We start from the raw sequence: 22373 nt of genomic DNA on the forward strand, positions 1-22373 counted from the left end.
TTGGAGAGCACTCTTACACGTGTGCAGTCACACCTCTCCTGCAGTCCGTTCTCCTCGGAGCTATAGGTGGTTTTCCACTGCTACCATATAACTAAGAGTTGTCGCCAATCATCTCTCTTCTGTCAGTCTATTAGTCTCGTGTAAATGAATTATACCACACTTAGTCCTGGAAATTTAAGCCTTAATCTTTGTGTCTTTACTTAACTGTTTGTAAACTGCATTTTTAAGTGTACTGGGACACATGCACAAGCAGAGGGACAGGGAAGAAACCCAAAGTGGTCACAGGTGCCTTGCTGTCCCTGTCAGGTTCGATACGTGGCCTCCTCCGGGTCAGTCATGGTTTTCCCTCCTTCGGAACCATCCCACACTTACCTCTGGAATGCCCCATCAGCATAAGTTATTAAAGTCATTTCATGTGATAAAGTCTTTAAAATGTTCTCATTTGCTGAATAATTGACTATGAGGGTCATTTAGAATATTGAGTAAATTCAATGTCCTCAGGGCAAACTGTCACTGAGATTTAGTCTATTACCAGTAATGAATTTGCATCCAATTCATTTTATATTACAATAAACAAGAATCTCCCATGAGTTCATTTCACTGCAGGTTGGATCTCACCTTAAGCACTTGAAATCTAAGCCAGAGGTTTTGTGCTATTGTACTGTATTCCAAGATCTTTTCATTATACCGTTTTTATTCCAACAACTTTGTTAGCAAAGAGAGATACCAAGAAACATGATTTTTTTGTGCCCAATGAAAGAAAAGAATAATTATAAGAAGCCTTACATGTCAATTGTTGTACTTTTATTCTAAATAGCACAAGCATGAACTTTTTCTCTAGCTCTCCATGTGATGATGGTATTTCCTGAGCTAACCTATCCTCAGAAAACCAGCTTACCTCTACTTGAAAATAAATGAGTCAAAACTGCTGGCCAATTCCCAAGCCCTTGGGAGCTGCAGTTTTGGACCCTCAGAGTCCTGCCCCAGATATCTTTAAATTGTCAAGATATTTCTGTGCACAGGGCTCACTTCAAGCATAATGTATTTAAAACTCAGGCTTTTGGAAGAGTTTCAAGCTCCTGCAAATAACATAGAATGACAATATAATTTCAACTTAAATTTATAGATGTCATGCCGAGTTCTATAATCACTGGTGGATTCCTCGTGTATATTAAATCAAGATCTGTGTCAAGAAAGAATTAAAAATAGTTTCAATTTTTTCTGAATTTTAGCTCTTTTCAGTTCCTCACGTGATGACAGTTTACTAAACACTGTCTCCAAGAAGTCACCCTCAAAGCTCAGAAAACTGTCTAGATAAACGTGCTAAAAACATTGGCAGAGCTTCAGAGTAGTCTTGTGAGGACGTTGCAGAGCAGGGAGAACGTCAAGTGAGCTTGTTGCTATTCCCTGCTTGTGATTTTGGTGCAAACTGACATTTAAGTCCCCTGACTTTTTTTTTTTCTCAATACTCACAATATTTGCAGGCTTACAAATGAATTTTGCTTCGGAGTGTGACCTTGCACACACACTCCCGGAGCACAAGTAACGGGGCACAATATTGTCCACCACAGAAGAACACGTCTGTTCCGTGCTGCAAACTGCACGTCGCTAATGTAAAAATTCAGGTACAAGGAACCGACAAGGCACAGCCTGCTAAGAAATGCCATAACTAATAATGATCATCGGGGTGAGGAACTCAGCCTTTCAGACGTCATTGCTCAGTGAACATCCAGCAAAGAGCATATGTAGTCAGTGTCAGAAAGTTTCCCAAGGCCAACTTCTAACAAATTGCATTAGGGCCCAGCGAGGTGATTTTTAACCTTCAAATCAATAGCTTTCACCCAAAAGGGATTCGTGTTGTGACAAGATGGGTAAGTAAGTGCTGCATAGTTCAAAGGCAAATTATGAAGCCCTGTATTTCTACTTAGAAATAAATTCAGAATATTAGTAACGCTAATGTTTAGGCAACGTTTCTATCAGAGGTATCGTAATAGGAACACTGATGTTGAGATAATCTGATTGTACTGAGAAGGTGGATGGACTGACTAACTGACTAACTGGTGGTTCAGTAACATCATGTGAAAACACTTGAGGTTTTCTATTAAAAAAATCTGGAGAAGCTCTATAATGCTTGCAAATGAGGAATGAAATCTTATCAGTTCTCATAGAGATAAGATCCCACACTGTTCATAAAATGGCATTTAAAATAGAGAGGCCCTTAATGCATCTTACTGGCAAGCAACATCGCTGAGCTGAGCCTTCAGCTCAGAATTTCTTCATTTTTCCCTAGTTCTGTGGAAGTATTTTATCCGGAATGGCTTGCGGATGCTTTGTGATGATCTCTGGCTTGCTCTGGTCTCCGGCGTGTTCTGCTGCCTCCACGTCCCCCTGTTCCTGCCGGTCCTCTCCTCAATCCCAGCTCTTCCTTGGCACCTCTGTTGGGCCGGCAGGTTTTGCTTCACGGCGTGATTTCTCCCACCCTCTTTTGCTATTTGTTATTTCACTGTGTAATGTGTTAGTGGCATCCTTAAAAAATGTTATCTGATGCACAGTTGAACTGTGATCTAGAAAGGTTTGAAGGGCTTCAGGAGCTCTACTCCCCTTAATTTAAGCATCAGACTTGTTCATTTCTTCAGATCTCCAGCTTAAGTCCATGAAGCCTCAGGAATCAGATCACTTGCCGTGAGTTTTCCAGCAATATGACTTTTTCCCCAGAGAGCCAGAAAGGCATTTGTGATGAAAAAAATATTCTTTTTTAATGTAAAATTGGCAGTTAACCAATGGTGAAAAGTGGGGTTCACCACATGAACTTTTTGAGTTTTCCAAGGAGTGCCTTTTAAGATCCGCAGCAATTTTGTATAACTTAACTTGTGCGTAGACTCGCCTATGTGTATCAAAGCACACACAACATTTGACACAGAGCCTGCTAAAACAACAAGATTTCTATCGTCTTCAGTGGCCTTGGGCCCAGGAGTTCTGCTTGCTCGTGGGCCTCTCTTTGCCAGAACACACGTGCTCCTCAGCAGGTGACAAAGAGCCTCATCTGGAAGGACCCTCTACATATTCTTATGAGAATGCATAAACGGATCTACTGAATCTCCTTTACTCTGATATTTCCCTTTTTGTTAATTAAACTAGTAGTAGTTGTCATATCCACAGATTGCAGACACTGATTGCTTCCCTTGCTGCATTCTTTTCGTGGAATTGATTGTTTTACTTGAAGTCTCTAGTGATGCCAAACTACTTTTGGCTCCACCTCATCTCACCTCTCCCTTTGCTTGTGTCATGGTGTCAGGTTTGATCTCTACCTTCCCCCTGCCAGACAGCTTTGCCTAAAGACATAATCCTCAGTCCCTAATAATTAGAAGTACATCAAAGGCTAGCTGGTTTGCTTAGCTGCAGAGCCCTACGCAAGGCTCTGTGTATCTTCACTTGAAAGAGATTTAGTCTTGTGTCAAGCTTTAGAATAATCGTGGCATTCCTTTTTGTTTTCTTTGTTTATTTTGATATATTCTTGATATATTCTTCTTCTGAACCTGCTTTAAAAAGTGCCGCTACATACCTGGAGTTGAGACACTGTTTTCCTTAGGTTTTTGGTTTTAATGATCACCATATCTTGTGCTTTTTCTCAGCAGTACAGTTATGCCCTATTTAACACTAACCAGATCAGGCCTTCGTTTTACACGATGACGTTGAATAGTAAAAGACATCAGTAATTGGAAGGGACGGCTTTAGGAAGATACATTTTTGTATACATGCCCACGTACTATGACTGCTTTACAAACAAAAGCTGCATTTCCAAATTCTGAAGACCAAAAGGAGCTGTTTGTGCCCGATGTGTTTCTGTTCCATGGCCAAATAGGTGGTTGTAAGGCACATGACATCTCTGATCTCACATCTTTTCTGTATTTCGCTAGTTTAGCCATAGAACCTCCATCAACATCGATGCATGTAGGCAACAAACAAGGGATGACACTAATTAACAAGCAAAGCAACTTATTTTCCATGGCAACCTGTCAAGCATTAAATTACAAAAGGAAAACCAACTCGGAGGTTTTCATGGTGTGGGGATGTTCCACAATTGAGGATAGTTTGTCCATACCCAGTCCTTGACTGATATTATAGGTTGGAATTTAAATAGTATACGGGATAGTTTTCTTCAATGGTTGTCTACTTCAAAATAAACACAAAAACACACTGTATGCTTAGAGATGCATTGCAAGTTAAAAATAGGGAAAAAAAAAAAAAAAAAGGTAATTCTAAGGTCATTACAAGATAGCAATTTTTAAAGATCAGGTGTTAATTCTTGTTTCCAGGCAAATTCTCAACATGAATAAACACCTTTTGCCTCTCAGTGTTAACAGTCTCTAATATTAGGGAGCGTGGCTCTGTATGGTCACCAAGTTCCACTCCAGAAATAAAACATTCCCTGAATCCGTATGTGTGCACAGCCACACGGAGGAAAAAAGCCTCAAAAGTATTCCTGTAAGTTCACCAATAATCACCCTTGCAAGAGTAAGCAGCAAAACAAATACAATCTGCTCCTCAGAATATAGTGTTCAAGAAGTTTGCATTTTCAGCAAGTTTGAGAAGTGATTCTGAAAACTTTGCGCTCTAATGTAATGCATCTGGGGTTATTTTATTAGCACTTGCACTTAACACTTTCCTTAACACTAGGTAAATGGCAGGTATTTAGGCATATACTTACGAGGGAGACTTGGTAGACCAAAAAGTTGAATTATGATCCTAATTTATGGTAACCGCATTCAAAAAGGCTTAAGCTTTGGGAAGAATTATAGAAATTATGTCAGGATATGGTTAAAAGTGATGATTATTAATGAACATCTTTGCCGCATGCCAGTAACGTTGTTCTACCTCAAGAAAGACTTTCAGCAGCTCCAGCTCCTGTGGTTTCTTGCTAACTGCTAAGAGTGAGAAAACTGACATTTTTAATGTTAGGAATTCACGGTCTCAGCACTGACTCCCTGCACTGAAGTCAATTTAAATAGAAAGCACACGTGGGTAATATAAGTGTTGAAACAAACTATCAAAGAAATTGATGCATGGAAAGTGTCTTTGCATGGAGCCTGAATGAACACCTTTCTGGGAAATAGGCTTTAGCCAAATACATTTTATGCATTAGTCTAACACAAGTTTTTCTGGCTCAGTGCAGGATAGCTGGATGAAATTTAATGGCCTGTAATTCACTGGATGATTTACACTGTATCATTATAGTATAATGTTAATGTGTTCTGGGTGCCTGTCTTGCCTACAGCTCTGTGAAAAAGCCCCTGGTAAATCTCCCATTAGCTTCAAAAGGCCCACACGTGGGCCAAAAGGCTGCAGTTCAAAGCCACATCATGTATATTCACACGTCTCGCAGCGTGCACGTGCGCGTGTGTACATAAGCGGGTGTTATATTTACACACACGCAGCCAAAAGCTGCCCAGCCACAAAAGCAGCTCCCAAAAACCGCCCTGCTCATCCCTGCGCGTCGCTCTTGGGCTCCGTGGCCTCGGCCCCGCGTATTTCCATGGAACGAACGCGGTCGGAGCGGCTTTCCCAACGGCGGGAATGGGCGGCTTGCGTTTATCGGCGCCGAAAGGCGAGCTGGCAAACACATATTTGCGTGGCAGTTGGTATGTGTTTTGTCCTGCTTGTGCTGCGGAACGTAACGCGATGTGACAGGCTGCAATTCATCACCTCGGTGGCGTGACAGCGGAGCAATTGGGAAGGAGCTGTCACGGGGGGCTGGCGCGGGGCGCTAAATTAACGCGGGCTGGGAACGTCCCACCGTTCCGCCTTCCGCAACGGCCTGACAAATAATTGTCAGCAAATATGTTGGGAGTTTAAGTAGTAGTGAGCAGGGATGAGGAAAAGTCCGGGGCTTCTGCATCCGTAAAAAACAACTCTCCTAAACACGAGCCTCTTTGCAAAGCTGTTTTCTGATCAAACAAAAATGCCAAAAGGCTCTGGATTTATTACCTCCTCTTCCACTACAACCCCAGCCACAGCACAGCCTCCTAAGCTGGGATGCTATGGAGTGCCCCAAGGCAAAATTAGGAGGCTGTGGCTCCTTTCCCGAGGAGACTCCTATCCGAGAGGCTCCGTGACAGTTCACCTTTGTCAAACTCCTGCATCCAAAGCCAAGGGGTTTTGCTGACCTTGTGTTAGCTCTGAGTACTTTCAGCCTAACAAAACCAGCACGCACCATAACCTTCTTCCTGTTAAAGTCACATCTTGGGCCCAGAAACATGCTCTTAGAAATATTGCTAGTGGAATCTATAGGGAAAAGCTCAGCTTGGGCCAGAAGCAAATTTCGCAACTGTCGGGTGAAAACCTGAGCAAAAATGCCCATGACGAAGCAGTACACTGAGGCTAAATGACAGGCTGTCCTCATGTCTGTATTTGAACCCAGGGAAATATTCTCCTTGTTCGGGCAGCCTGTAGTGAGACTTGATGAGAAAATCTCAGCACCATGAGATTGTTGCAGTTCCTGGACTCAGATGGTGTTTGGCCTTCAGGGATATTTTGGTAACATTCAGGACCCTGACAAGTCGTGAATCGTGCTCAATTTCAAACTCCAAAATTTAGTCTTTAAAGCAGATCATGAGGCAATACTATCTCCACATTGTTGAAATTTGAAATTGCGCTTCAATGTGACAAAAAGATATAGTTAATTAGAGCCCAGGCACACGTAGTGATCATTGCAGTCGGTTCTTTACCACAAGTAGTGGTGTCCTACCTTCTCACCCGTAGGATTTCCCTGCAGATTTAGCAGATTTTGGTTTTCTAACTGTTTTCTGTGTGTCTAGCCAGTGCCTTGGATTGCGCCCAGCAAGCTCATAAATGTAGTCTTCCCATTTGTTAATATTCCTGCAATTCCCAGCCATGCCTGAGCGGCCTTGAGCAAGGAGCAGCTTCTGGGGTTGCCTCCGCAGGGATCTCGCCGCAAATCCCGGGATTTTCTGGCACGCTGCATGGATGCATTGGCGCTTGGGCACTGCCAGGCGGGATTCGGGACCCGGCGGAGCTCCTCCTGAACCATCCGTGCATGGAAGCTGGTCGCTGAGGTGCACCACAGCTCTGCCCAAGTGACCCAGGCTTTTATTGACCACGTGAAGGGTTGGGAGGACAATTAGCTCCCTCTTGGGCTATGGAAGATGCATCGTGGCCAAAGGAGGAATAAAAACGCCCGCCCCGCGCTGCCCAGCAGCACCCGGGGTGCGGGTCGGTTCCCCAGCGCTGCTGCTCCAAGGCCAACCACGCGCTTAAGCAAAGTCCGTTTTCTAAGCTCGTTTTCTTGGATAATTTGAGCTATTTTTTTCCAGCGTCGGGCAAATCACACCCCTGGGAAATCAGCCACCTTTAACACTCTACTCCGAGCTCCCATTAGGTGTCAGTGTGACAACAACCATGACCGTCGAAGGCTGTTGGAGGACACACACACACGCCACCCACCTTCAAATGTCTTGGTTTTTAGGCAGGGAATATACAGTGTACAACTGAGAGGATGGAGGAGAGAGAAGGATGCGAGAAACACTAATTTAACAACTTCTTTCATCACTTAATTTGAGTTATTTACTCAATATAACAAATAAGGGCATTGGAATTTGTTTCTAAATTCCTTTCCATTCATTACTAGGGTAAGTTGGTGTCTGCTGAGGGAGTGTTTTTGTTTCGGAAAGGTCCTGCACAAGTGCAATTAAAATCCTATTTCAGAAATTTTACGAAAAATAACTAGAAAGTCCACTCACTCTGTAAAAAAAAAGTATTAAAAATGCAAATTAGTTTGAAAATAACTCTTTTTGAAATACTAGGAAAATAAACAGTAAAAACTTGGCATATAAAAATGTGTTTAGGGCTGTTTTTAGACAAAGTTTCAGGTCCTTCCAATACGAGATGGCAAAGGTAGTAACACTTTTTGAATATTACAGGATTTTCCATAGTACAGTTTTGTTGGAAAAATAACTTTTGGTTAAATATATATATATATTCTTAATAGATAATTTAAACCACGTTTGCTAGTTGCCCTTCGGGCCGAGAATCTCTCAAGTATTGGTAGAACAACATTTTCTTGCCTTTCTTTTGGAATTGGCAGCGTTTCTGCATTGACTTTCATGACATTTATGGCAGTGCCTAAAACCACTTGGCTCTGCTGAGGCTCAAGGAGGGTATTTTTTTGCAAGGGATCCATGCGGATCCAGCGTTGCCTTCCTCTTTCCTCCTGGAGCAGGAAGAGGTTGTGAGCATCCCTCCCCTTTGCCCGTCTGTTTTTAGCAGCAATAGATTAAATCTATAATCTATATTAATACATTAAAGTAGTATAAATTAATCTATAATCTATATTAACAGATTAAATCTGCCCCGTGTCGCTGCGACGGGCATTTGAGCAGGCGGGATTTCCTCTTGGTACTTCCAGTTTCCTCATAGCTGCGGACACAGGGGCGGTTCAGGGGGATATTCCCAGGATTTTCCATTCCTGGCACTGCTCGCCTTGTTGTTTCCCACATTTCGGTTTCCTCACCTCCCATCTCCCTTTCCCCTTGCACCATCTCAAACGCCGGTCACCCGACGTCTCTTGGTACTGCTCCTACCAGGGGCTTGAAAGCTCCCTGTTTCCTACACATCTATCTTCATATCAAAGTTCAGAAATAAAAAATGAAGTCCCTGCTATTTCTACATGTAGTTTCAGACCCAATTCTTCTGCGATATTTGTGATAAAAAGGGAGCAGATGGGAAAAAACAAATAGCTGTGATATCAGTGCGAGAAACCCCCAGAGGTGGCACCTGCAGCTGGCAAAGCAGACTCCTGTGCGGCCCTAGCCTGCTCGTGGGGCACTCTCACCCCCACTTAGCTCAGGGCACTTCTAATTTCACTGATTTTGGTGCAAATCATTAGTAAAACAGGCCTGAAAGCAGTAGCCTACTGCAGAGTCCTGCCCTAGTAGAACGAATATTGCTTCAAGCCACGCTTTACGCATCACCAAGGACCACACTGGTGTTTCCCTCTGATCCCTTCTCCCTGCAAGGTGCCTGGTTCCCACCTGCAAGCTGAAACGGTCCAAAATGTGCCATAAAACATGAGATGGGAGGAAGAGTTTCAAGCCTAACACAGAATGGAGCTATAAGGGGAGACTCTAAGGCAAGTAGACAGGGAGTATTTCTGGGCAATGCATGTCCATGTAAGCAGAATTGGAGGTGGCAGGAAGGGGAGGAAAAAGGTAGCTAAGGCAATGCAGAAATGTGGAAAGATGTTTTGTAAGGCCAAACTTGCCTCATGGAACGTTAATTGCTTTACATGCGTACAAAATGCACTTTAAGTGATGAAAGGAGTGGCTGACAAGCAGTGTGGTGCTCAACAGATATCAGAGGACGCCGTTGAGGTTAATTAACTTCTCTTTAAAAAGAACGCTTTTTCTAAAAGGTGAACATCTGTCCGAGATGGAATCTTATCTCTGAATTCCTGCCACGTACTTCAATGGGAAGAGGAGCGAGGAAGGCTGCGAGCGGGACTGGCACAGGGAGCCGCGGGGATTTTCTTTTCCACCTCTCAGCATGGGACAGCAGTTCCTGGCTTCCCTTGTGCCTCCTTCTCAGGTACCCTCAGCAGCACAAGGAACAGGGCCATATTTCACCTTATTTATGTGAAGCGCAGCATGTCAACTTTCCAAAGCTGTATGTTTTTATCCCAAATTAGTCTCTTGCGGTGGCCAGGGCTGGGAAGGCGAATGTCCCCTGGGTTCGGGGGTGCCCCGCCAGCCCCGGAGGCCGTTGGAGATGGGACACGCAGGACGTGCTGGTGGCCGTGGGCACGTGTGGGTGGCCACACGCTGCAGTGGTGAGTGACAACCCAGAGGTGCCAGGCAGGGTGCTCGAAGCAAAACCTGCTCTAATGCCCCAACTTCTTTTATGTCCCAGTGCCTTGAGGCGCCTTTAGGAAATGCATCCAAGTCTCAGCCCGAATTGTAGGATTTAGCCAAGAGCCATTGAGCAGAGCAGTTTGCAAGGGTCATTAAGAGAGCTTTGCCACGGAATGTCAGTGTTTTTGGCAAATATATATCTATGCACATATGTGCGCCAACACACAGCTTGCATATGCTCACATCACAGTAAATTTCTGTACTGTGTAGGTTTAAATAACACATTTGTACCTAATACGTAGTATGTTTGGTCTATCATGCATCAGTGCTGTTAATTTAGCAGGCAAATATGTGCCTTGTCCTTCAATTTCCAAAAACTCATTATCAATGTTCGAAACTTCTATATTTAAAATGAAAAGGTATTATAGAAAGTCGATATTTTTAGGGAGAATGAAAAACATGCATGTTTTCAAGCTTGATATGTGGAAAACTGGTTTCTGTTAAAGCTCACAGGTGTAAGGCTTATTGCTATCTCAGTAAGTTTAGTCTATACAACTTGCATCCTAAGTGAACGGTTTTTATGAGATCCACTGAATATACTAGTCCATAAACCATACAGCAATGCTGGTCTGCAATTACCACTGTGCTTATAGGTGACATTCCCTTTTGCTGTTGTTTTAATTAGGGAACTAACTGCCCCCAAAATTTCCTCCAAAGAAAAAAAAAAAACTTCTTTTAATGAGTCCGTGCTTCACACTGTCAATTCCACTACCAAAAAATTCCCACTTCATCAGCAGGCAGATTTAATTTGCTGCAAGGTTAAATGTTAAAGGCTTCGGTCCCGTGATCAGGGGCGCACAAACGAAGCCCGGCGCATTGCTTGAATTTCTAGCCGCGGTGCATTTAGCCTAATTGCTCGAGCAGGTTGGGTGCTTGGTAACTACCACTCTTCTGCATTGTAGCCTTTAAAGGAGGACCCTGGAATAACCCTGAGGGGCCCAGGTGGGCTCGCCAGCTCTTTGGGACTCGCCTGTGGGGTCTGCCACGTCCGCAGGCCGACAGGCTGAACACCTGTAGGCCGGAGCTGTTTAAGCCCAAATCAATTCTGAGAAAGGGTGAGGGAGATGGTTCAGGTTTCAGGCGCTTGTCAGCGTGTGCATGGGGCCTTCAGGGATTTGGCCGGACGCGCGGGGCTGGCAGCGCCTTTGTCTGCGCCCTCCGCGGCGGCCGGGTGATTCACCGCGGCCGGGGCTCTCCCGTGGTGCCCTAAACAGGCAGCGGGGAGAACTGAAGGGGAAAAAAACCCAAAAAGAGTTAAATATGCCCTGATTTTTGCAAGCAAGGTTTTTTCGAGTCGTTTTCAGCACCCGTACGGTGTTAACTGTAAAAATCATCAGGGGTTAAGGTTATCCCCACTGACGCGGTGGGTGAGGTGGGCACCTGCTTCTGGAGCAAGGAGCCGGTACTGGGGCCACGCAGGCGACGAAGCGGCCCCGGCTGCTCCGGGCTCGTCACGCCGCGAGTCCTGGCGTTTTCCTCTCTGTTTGTGGCCTTTACAAGGCTTGGGGTTCTCACGCAACAGAGGTGTCATTAAATGGCTGGTGCCTCTTCGCACACGTTGCTGGGATGGCCTGTGGCAACGTGGATTAATTGTTTTGGGAGTTGATGGCGGTTACTAGCCGTAATTATTATAATTTGCATTTATAAAAACACCTTTCATCTAAGGATCTCCAGATGCTTTTGCGCACATTTAATTAAGCTTCACAACATCCTGTGAGGTAAGTGTCAAGGGTTGTTATGGCCGTTTTTACACGGGGTTCTCCAAAGGAACAAGGTCGGCCTCCGACCCGGCTGCGGTTCGGGTCGCGCCGCCCTGGCACTGGACAGAGCTGCAGGACCCGGGGGTGCCCAGTTTGATCCTGGCTCCTCCTAAGCTCTATGGGAAACACAGATCTACGTAGGCAATTGCTAATTGAGTCCTGACGCGTGTGCTCTTGAGTTCTTTCCCATGCCCTGTTTGTAAGGACTGGTTTACCTGTGGCACTGGCCAGAGTAGCTTTTGGGGAAGAGCTCTCCTTGTGGAGGCACTTATTCCAAAACAAAATCGTTTCATTATTCTGAAGTAAGTGCATGCACAGGAACGGGATGTACAGGATGATTTTGCAGGCTCAAATTTGAAGGAAAGTCCAATTTCACTCCTATAAATGGCTCGTTCACCCCTGAGTATCCTTAGAGCGCCTCAGGATTAGCCAGACACGTGCTGAGGTGCCGCAGTGGCCATGGGCCGGGTGGCAATCGCTGCACGAGGCGGTCGCTGCAGGGGAGCGAACCGCGATGCTTTTTGCTGCAGGGGCTTCGCATTTCGGGAAAGGGGTCAGTGGGAAAGGAGGAGGAACCCGGGATCCACGCGGGATGTGCGCCGGGGCCGCGGGATGTGCGCTCGCTTGCCCCGGCGCGGCCGAGCGCGCCGCTCGCCTTCGGGAACCGGCACCTCCAGTATTGCAATAGGCTCTGTCATCAAGGGTTTAAACGCAGTTCAGAGCCGCGTTAGTGGCCCGGCTCCAAAAGCGGAGAATTGCTGCAATTCGTTATCTTGACAAATTAACTGGTCTGAGGCAATTCCTTTCTGAGAGAGATACAATTAGCTCCCTCTTGAACTCCAGCCTCGCCGGGCGCCGTGGCGCGGGCATGCACCTGCTCCGGGTGCCTTTTCCGGAGCCTTTTCCCCGGGAAAGCCGCTCCGGCAGCCGGGGCGCAGCCAGAGGCTGCAGGAGCTCGTCCCAAGCACCCGCTTGCTGCCTCCTTGCAGGGTATTTGCAGCTCTGGATTCGGGCAGGAGTTTCCAGCTGTCACCCCCGAGGCCCTGTGGACTCGCTGGGCACCGGGTGTTGCCCCTTGGAAACTCTCCTTGGAAGGCTCGAACCCGCCCGGGGCTCCTTGCGCGGCCCCGCTGGCTCCGGGGCTCCTGGAGCGCCTCTTTGAAGCCCAAGCCTTCAGCATCCAAAACATCTCGCCCTCTTTCCCAGTTTATCAGTTTGGCCCGGTGCCAGTTGGCGGCTTTTCCTTGCGGGCTCCCGCTCCGCATCTCGGATTTGCCTGCAGATGCCTCCCTGCCTCGCTTAACCCCTGCCCAAGCTCCCTGCAAAAACCTCCACCGTGGTTTAGCTTGACTTTGTACCTGATATTAGCAGGAGCAAATCCATAGTAAGAGTAAAAAACCTCATCTGGAGCCAGTAAAGACCCAGCATGTCCATCTGCGGGAAGTTTAGAGCTAGTTTTTACCACAAATTGCAGAAAAATGAGTTAAATAAGCTTGCATTTAATAGTAATAATAATAATAATAATAATAAACAGTTATTAATGTTAACTGCTTCTTCAGTTTTATCACCCAACTTTCATTTTAGCTATTGAATTTCCTGGCACACCCACTAAATCAGTTTAAGCCAGTTGTGCCGCTGCTGTTTATACCTAATATCCAGCAAGCAAAACACTGACGCTTTACGCTGCTCTTAAGGGTTGGTGCTACTTAGGAGTGATTAAAGTGTTATCTGCTCGAGTATCAAATTGTTAAATTACAACACAAATAGGAGATGTTCTGATTTCGTGCACCTTTTGCAGCTCTCTCAACAGGAGCAGCTGCTCTTGATGATTTTTTAAAAGGGCTATAAAAGCAATATTTCAACATTTGGTGTTTGTTAAATGAAGACCTGTCAGCGCCGGGAAATAATGAAGTAGCGCAAAAATAATCTAAAAATAAGAAGCCGTAATAAAATCCAGACCAAAGTAAGCAGAGAGGCTTTGAGTTATGTTCCCCACACACAGGCAAAGCTGGGGGTTCCCCGGTGCTCTCCCTGCAGGAGTTTGCTAAAATTCAATGTTTTCACTCGCTGCGGTTTATTTTGAGAGATTTTCAGGAAAAAAACTGTAGCCAGAGCAAAGAGCTGACCACAGTCAAGGCGATGAGGAAAGTCCCCCTTGATTTCCAAGGCCACCGTGTTACCCCCAGGCTTCCGAAGTGGCTTCCTGCGGTTTAGGAAAGCCCGGGAGAGAGTGAAGGGGGAGCCAGAAAAACTCTGCTTTTTTACTTTTTACTCTTTTTTTACAAAAAGGAGCGCTATGGCTGAGTTCCGCGTGGTTCACCACGAGTTCCGTGGGATATATTTGCAACTCCTGAAGCAATAACCCCCTGGTACTTTATCTGTAGACGGAGTCACATTTTTCAAATTTACTGGATTTTTCAAAGATCAGTGTGAGGAGCCCTGATTAAATGCTTGCTTCAGTATTTTAAAGGCGCCTTGTGCAGAATTGTGCAGAATTGGCTCTGCGTGCCCGGCCGCGCACGCAAAGGGGCGGTCAAATGGCTCATCTGGCGTCTACCAACTGGTTCATTTTTCATGCCAAAACAGCTATGTTTTTTTTTCGCAAGGGCAACTGCTGCTTTGTAAATAATTTGATGGCTTCTGGTAAGCAGAGCCCTCAGTTTTGCAAACAGTATTGGAGGGGGATTTTCATTTTGCCGTGCGTTTGAAATGCATTTTGTGCCCAACAGCGCCCAATAGCGAAAGCCTCAGCATGGAAATGACCTCTGATTTGCAGACACGGAGCCGGTAGAGAATAGACAGTTAAATAATGGCACATAAATGTGTGGGGAAGGCATGAGATCTCATTGCTCAGCGAGCAGGACGCTCTCTGGAAAGAAAAATCGGAGAGGAAAACTTTTTAGCAGACTTCTGAAGTGCATTTGGCTGCAGAGAGGTGCTAGATGCAGCAACAGCAAATTTTGAATACATGGGTTGTTCTATTTTACCTGCAATATTATCCCTAACATTGACCAAGTTAGGTAACATTTTGCAGAACAATCTTTTTAGCATTTTTTTTTTCCCAAGGGACAAAAAAGAGTTCATTTTAGCGAATCTGGCACATGATGCTAGCAGAGATCCCGGCTGTCAAGCTTTTACAATTCAGATTCAAAACCCCAGCCCCGAACACGATCACCAAAGGCTGAGATGATGGAATGAAAATCGGGGAGGGTTCATTCCGCAGTAGCCAAAGGAAGATCTCGGATTAGCTGAAGGTGAAGCCTTCGGGTGCAGCTTGTGAGCCCTCCAACGGCAGCGCCAAGTCAGGTCTTGATCCAGCGCCAAACCGTAGCCGAACCCTCCTCCAGGTGTAGGACGAGATCCACCTTTTGCCAGCTCTGTAGTACTCCTGCCAAAACCCTTTTTCTCCTCCTTAATTAAGACACGGGGTGCGCTGTCGCTGGTTTGGGGGTTTCTGTTCCTTCCATGTTTTCTCTCCCATCATAATATTCTGCTCCTGAGAAACAAGGCCCGGTGTCCCACAACAAAAATGCCCATTTCTTTCCACTCCAGAGAGCTCCCAGCAGACGGTTTTGTGGTTTTAAGCCATTTTTGGCATGTGATGGTATCTCCTGTAACACTACAGCTGCACACCAGCCTAGGTTCCATATTGTAACTTCAAGGGCACCTCCAGCTATTTAACTGAGGTATGAAGGTGCAAATCCATGTATTTGCACGCCCCGCAGGTCAGATCCCTGGGTTTTTAGCCACATCACGGGCTGCAGGTGCTCACCTTTATTTCCCAGCAGATCCAGCACCGTTTAGCACGATGCAGCCGTGCTGCTCTGCAGCACCAGAGCCGCCAGGTTAGGGAACTTGCTAATAAAGTGGTTTTCTCCAAGCTGGTTATTACACACATCTGCCTCGTAGGGTTCATGTATTACCATGTCATACATTACAAGTCTCCCATGCAACCGTTGGCACAACAAAAGTGCAGCTCGTTCCAAGTTACCCAGCAGGAAGGTGCCCTGCAGAGCCCTTGAAGCAATGGGAAAGGGTTGCAACGTGTTCAACGGGTGGAGGAAGACCCAGGCTGACAGCGCGAGGGAAGGGGATCGGGTCAAGGTGCTGCTTTATTTCCTTTCCCCATCCGTGCTCCTCTTGGGGCAGCTCCGAAATGCCATTGCTCCCTGCATCTAGGCTGCTTTCAGGTGTGATGCTTAAGGAGAAGCTGTAAAATAAGGGCATATTGGTTAAATTTGCAAGTTGTACATGTCAGTAAGTTGGAGGGAACACGCTAAGTGTGCCCCCTTAGACATTACTGAGTGGGTTTCTTCTTCTTTTGAAGAAGAAAAGAAAAAAAAAAGCATGAGTTACACCTGCTTGACGCACCCTGTAGGTCTCAGTTTTCCCATTTAGAAATTAGTGGTGAACATTTCCCTCCCAGAAAGCTCAGGCCCAGCAAAGGGAGAGTCTCTGCAAGACCAAAACTTAAAGTGCAGGTAGAAGAATGCCTTGGATTACGGGCCTTGCTACCAAAGTTAATCCCTCCAAAGCCGTGGTGGCTTTTGCCTAAACACCTATTAATAATAATAATAATAATAATAATAATATTTTGTCTAAGCTATTTCTCCAGCTTCTTGTCACACAAGAGCAGCTCGTGCTGCAACTTTAAGTGAACAAAAGTTAAATTAATTCACCCTTCCTTCCATTCACCCCTTCCATTGCTCACTCCAGGGCTTCAAGAGCTCTTCAGCAAGGTGTGCAGCAGCAGCAACCCACTTCACTCACCCTCAGGTTGAGGTTTTGGGGCACAGGACATTACTCAGGTCCAGTTTATTTTACTTTCCCTCTTCCTGTCTTTGGAATTGTTATTCTTGATGGAGGAGAAGTTGTGCTCGGGCCCCGTTTACTCTTTCCCCATGTTTTGCCCTGGAGGCACAGGGCATCTCAGCTTCTTTGCACTGGTTTCCTGCATTATTCCAGGTTTGGAAATCACAACCCAGGGAGGGAGCATCAGTAACTCGAGGCAGCCAAATCCACCACCTCATCCCCTCTTACGTTAATGATATTAGGTACCATAAGGGTAAAACAGCCTGCGGCAGTGACATGGACTTAGCTTCTGTGGACTGGGTGCTGGAGAAGCCCTTGCAAGCGGATCTGCCCTGCTGAGCCCTGAGCGTCCCGCGTGTCTGGCCGGAGCGCCAGGAGGACGGAGAAGCCGGCGCGGCCGCCGTGTCCTCTGCGCTGCCCGCGCTCTCACCGCGGGCACGGGGCAGGTCGGCTCGTACGGCACGCGGGACGGTGCAGAACAAGGGGAGAAAAACAGGATCAGAGGAGGGAAAAATGCAAAAGGGCCTTTCATGATGTGGAGAAAAGTCTTATCTGTAACAGGATTTTTCCTTAATGCAAACTTTGCTAGCCTGGGGTTTGATTAATATATATTTATATGTGTGTATGTGCTTTTAAAAACATGTCACATCTATGCTGTTTCCCCTCTCCATTTTTAAGTACTTGGGGTATTTCCAAGCAATGTCCTTCTCCAGAGGGCTCCACCGGCAGCTTGGGAAGCGCCCACTCCGCAGGCAGCGTCGTGGAGTCCTCATGGCAAAACTTGCTTCCTCTTCACAGAGCTCCTGGGATGCGGAGCCGGAGAAGATGCTGCGGATGAGGCTCATGTTGAGCTGCCTTCCCAGCGCCCGGAGCGGCACGGCCAGGCCCGGACACGGACACGGACACGGGGCTCGTGCAGCAGGTGAGCCCTGATCGCTGCCCGCGGGGCCGCCTCGCCAGGGCCAGGAAAATCCCCATTCCCACAGCGGGAAATGGGGAGGGAATGGGGGCGGAGCGGGGAATGAGCGATTAGCCGAAGGGTATCGCGACACGTTAGCCATTATGGACCATCCTGACAACTTGTGTCTGTGTCTGGCTGCAAACATGGGGAAACATTAAGAAAATAGCGGGAATGAAGGGAAATGTGGGAGCTGGAAGGACTGGGATGGACACAACCCAGTCTCCAGAGCATGTAGAGCTTGAAACGATATAACATTCCTTAACATAATAAATTAAAAAGTTGGAGCAAACGCAACTGGCTTTGGCAAATGTGCCGAAGAAGGAGAAATCAAAACTGAGGTTGGCAAATGCAGGTGATAAGCAGAACTTTGAGAGTCCAGCGTGGCCCTTATGGCTGTCTCTGCGCTCATGCCTGAGCCCTCAAGAGCAGACGGGTACAAGGGGGAACCACAACCTGGAAGGTGCCCACGGCAGGAGCGACCCCAGTGTGTCCAAGAGCATCCTCTGCACTTCCCTTGCTAGCACAGGGCAGGGCCACGGAGCTCGTTTCATTCTCCCTGTGAAACAGGGAGTATTCAGCTCTTCCATGAAGATAAACACAATATGTTTTCCCGAATGTATTCCAATGGAAAAGAAACAATTCTTTGTCCCCAGTGAGGATACAGATGCATCTGTATTTGCTTTCTGCCCCTAGTGGGTGTTTGAACTTTTTAATTGAGTTTATTGCACGTACAACATTGAGCTTCCATGTTAGCAAATTGCCCTAAAACACCCCTTGTGTGGGGGAGGATCGCACTTCTCTCCCCTTCCCAAGACCATCCCTTAGTTCCCTCTTTTCTCATGAGCAGCTTGAGTGTTTGCGGGATTAGACAAAATACCCACTCCGCCAGCCTCACACCAGCAGGTATATCCTGCAAAATACTTATTTTACACATAACCTGCAATTCCTAGCATAGACAACACCGTCTAAGGCTTGCGTAGGTGCCTAGAGAGAGACGGGCCCTGTTTTTTGAAATGCATGATTATTTGCTCCCATTTTTGGGATGGAGACAGCAGTGTATGGATGTGACAACGCAGGCAGTAAGCGACGGTGACGAGCACCGTCCAACGCAGAGAACCCTCCTCTCCTCTCCTCGCTGCCGATCGGGGCAGCTCCTGCAGCAGAGCACGAGAGCAGGGGCTGATCCCAACACGCCTCCGCTCCGGAGGCACAGGCACGCTATCCTCCCTTTGGCTCGCCTCTTCCCGCTTGGAATTCGCCGTGACTCACTGCTTGCTGGCAGCCCCGCGCTGCCGTGGGAGACACCGGCGCCCGGCCCGGCGCTGTCGTCCTCGCAGCCTCCCTCTTCCCAGCCTGGGTGGTTGAGCACTGCTGGAGATCTGGCTACCCCGTTGGAGGCATGGGGAGGACTCGCTTTGTAACAGGCAGATGGTTCCTGCACTCTGGTATTTCTTCAAACCCGCATGGGAACCCTCAATTAAATCGTATTTACTTTGTTGCCTCAGTTAATCTGCTTTAAAGATGGGAACGGTCAGGCCCTACTGAAATGCCGTTCATGGAATCACAGCCATAGAGAGGCTGGCACCAGAGCATCCTCCTTAGCGCGCAGCAACATTATCATTCTGACCCATTTCCCACATCACAAATTCATATCTATCATCTCCACTGTCCACTTCTGAACCTCCAACCACTGCCTGCAGTTTCAAAATCAATACCCAGAACACATTCTCCCTCCTCCAAAGGCCCTTCGCTGTTTGTTAGCGTGGTCATTTCTGTTTAGGTATCGACTCTCCCCATTTCTCATGCTGTTTAACGCTAGTCTTCATTTATCTTGTTGGTGAGCAGAATTCATAAACATCGCAGATACTGAATCGTTTCCTATCCACTTCTGAAGTCTTTCACCTCAAGGAAAACTGGAAGAAAATTCCATTCTCTAGTAGATTTGCTGTTCTTCTATGCCCCCTAGTCCCATGTACGATAAGCTTCCCATTTTCTCTAAGTCCCTTCAGCCACACTTCACGCACGTTACTGCAGGCACCTTGTTGATTTATCTCCTCAGCCCTGCGGAAATCCATGACATTTTTGTCTCTGGGGAATTTGTTTGTATTTTCTGGAGCAGGGTTAGTTCGCAGCTCCAGTGTGTGGCCAGCTGATGCGCTGAGACTCACTAAAGCCACCGTCCTCCCTGCTGATGTGACAACACCGGTGTCAGGAGCATCGCAAGGGAAGGGATTGCTGCTGTCTTTAGGATTCCTCATGTTCATCAGAACCAATGGTCCTCTTCTGTCCTCACCCTTTACAAGTCCTCCTTGGAGCTGGACCTAACTTAGCAGCTGAGTCCACATGGAGCAGACAATTGGACCAGCTGGAGCAGAAGGCTGGATCAGATGAGCTCCAGAGGTTCCTCCCAGCTTCTTCTTTCCATGTTGAGCATCGGTGCTCGGCATCATTAATGGCATTAATCTTGCAATAAACCCCCCACAACCTTGCTGTAGAAGTCAGCCATAAATCACACAGCGTCACCAGCTCTGCTCACACACAGCTGGGGCTTGGCGGGTGTTTGACAAGACCAGTACGTGAAAGCTGCCTTGTTTCTTCTTTCCCGGAGACTTATTTTCATCTGTCTCAGGTTTACACCTTTTTTTTTACCAATTAGTTGCATCTGAAAGCATCAGTTGACCTGCACTGCTAACAGACGCCACTATCCAGGCATTTTCAGATCTGGATACCATCCCAAATTGGTATCTCACCTGAGTTTACAGAGCTCATCTCATGAAGTTTTAAGTCCAGCATATTCCTATACTCCCCTCCTGTACTTAAGCTTTGACAGCACCTTGTGTTGGGACAGCTGAGATGCATCTCATGACTTGTAGCCTAAGGCACAAGCCCTGGGCCATGTATGAAGGCCAGCAGAAGACCTTTCTATTTAAATTATGTCTTAATAAAACCTATCACTGTAGCCCTACAAATATACCCATGTGTAACAGAAGCCCCATTTTCAGTCTGCGGATTTAACAAATCACTTCACTTAACTCTTCTCAATATCATCATCATCTCTTTTCAGGCCCTACTGAATACCTGGCAAGGAAAGCCAGGTCTGGAAGAGAGAATCAAGAAATGAGTGGAAAGGAAATGATCATTCCTAAAGCAGTCTCGGGGCTTTATTTACCTGAGGACTTGCTCTGGACAAATCCTAGCTTCTCTTCTTAGTAGGCAGAAAGCAGAGAACTTGGAGGCTAAACCAAGTCTTACAGCTGGAGAAAGCTGGAGAACCCATGGCCTCTTATGAGAGAGGCACATGAGCTGCTCTCAGTGCAGAACTACGATGGGTTTTCCAGACAGTGCAACGCACAGTAAGTTCTGGGCAATAAAAACGGCAGGACAGGGCTCCGGGCACAGGAACTTCATCAGTTGTGTGGTTGCTTTCACCCTACCACAAACAGGACAGAAATACCAGCAGATAGTGAGTAATTTCACAAGTGAAAGCACCTATCCCTGGCTTGTGTGCTTGCTGTGGGCCACAACCATCCCATCCTTCCAAGCCTTGGGTCTAGGAATAGTTCTTCTTTCTCATTATTCCTTTTTTTTTTCCTGTACCTGGACATATTTTGATCAGAATAATAGCTCTTTTGGTACACATAAATAGTGGAAGTCTCCTCAGAAGGCGTCAACGTTGCACAGGGGAGCAAGATAACTCTGCAACATGTGTAGGAAACCAGTTGACTTCTCTTGGGACAGGGCGAATCAGCTAGCGAGTGCCTGGGACAACGCCAGGCCCTACCTGTGCTAGCTGTAAGAGCTCAAGCAGCAGGACAGCTGCGCTCAAAAAGGGTGTTGGGATTTGAAATACCTTGTGTTTATTTATAGCATCAGAATTTAATCGAAATTGGATTAAAAAGAAAAAAAAAAGTCATCCACAAGCCCACCCACACCAACGCAGAGCTACTCTTATTTTAATTAAGCTATCGCTTGTCTTAATAGAAATGTGTTTATAATAGCAGGCCAAAGTATATACACCTGGGCTGGTTTTTCTCCTTAAACTTTCCTCTTGCTTTTTGTGTCCATTCAAACACAGTATTTCAAGTCCTCTCTGGGCCGCTAGAAGAGGCAACTCTACCTGGTTAGGCTGCTAACCTATTAGCACCTTCTCTTTCCCGAAGAAAGAAAAGTCTGAAAAAGTAATTTGTCACAAGAGCAGTGTGGATACTTAATGAAAATTTCTTCAGTACGCACAAAAGAAAGAAAAAAAAATCAATAAAATGCCTGCCAACTGCTCCGCTGAAAACATTTTATAATCTATAGCGCCACGAATCCCGAGCCAAGATAAACCGTCACTGCTGACAGAAAATAGTGACAATTATCCGCGTTGATTCAGCTTGGCCCAGCCCAGACTGACCTTGTTTGTGCATCTCAGTCTTCTAATTCGTGCTAAGTTGGCATCAAAATGGGACATGTGGCATGTGTGCTGAAGACCCATTTCTGCATCTTAGATAAACGTAGTGCTCTGAGCACTGCCAGGGCCTTGAGCTCTTAGGTAGATTTAGATGCATTAGACAGGACTGGTTAAGTTCCTTTTATCCCTGCTGGGCTTTTCCTATCTGTTGACTATAAAACTAGAAGCGCTGCAGAAGTAACATCTTCTTCTAAGCCTTTGGATATACATGAAATCCTCCCAGCACTGGTCAGTTTTAAAGACACGTCCAAAGAGGATGGACAGTTTTAAGCTCTTAAAACATAAAAATAGAAGGTTTGTGGCAATTTGGCAGCCAAAAGAGCAATTTACAGGTCTGTGCAGAAGCTGCGGCTATGTGTAAGAAAGCTGATCAAGATACTACAGAGGAGATAATGGAGCCAGAGAGCGAAAGCATCTCTGTGGTTTTGCCACCAGCATAATCCGGTCTCCAGTGAAGTTTCTTA

Source organism: Tinamus guttatus, unplaced genomic scaffold (genome assembly GCF_059628265.1).
Source record: "Tinamus guttatus ecotype Peru unplaced genomic scaffold, ASM5962826v1 Tinamus_guttatus_pri_ptg000116l, whole genome shotgun sequence".
Taxonomy (NCBI): domain Eukaryota; kingdom Metazoa; phylum Chordata; class Aves; order Tinamiformes; family Tinamidae; genus Tinamus; species Tinamus guttatus.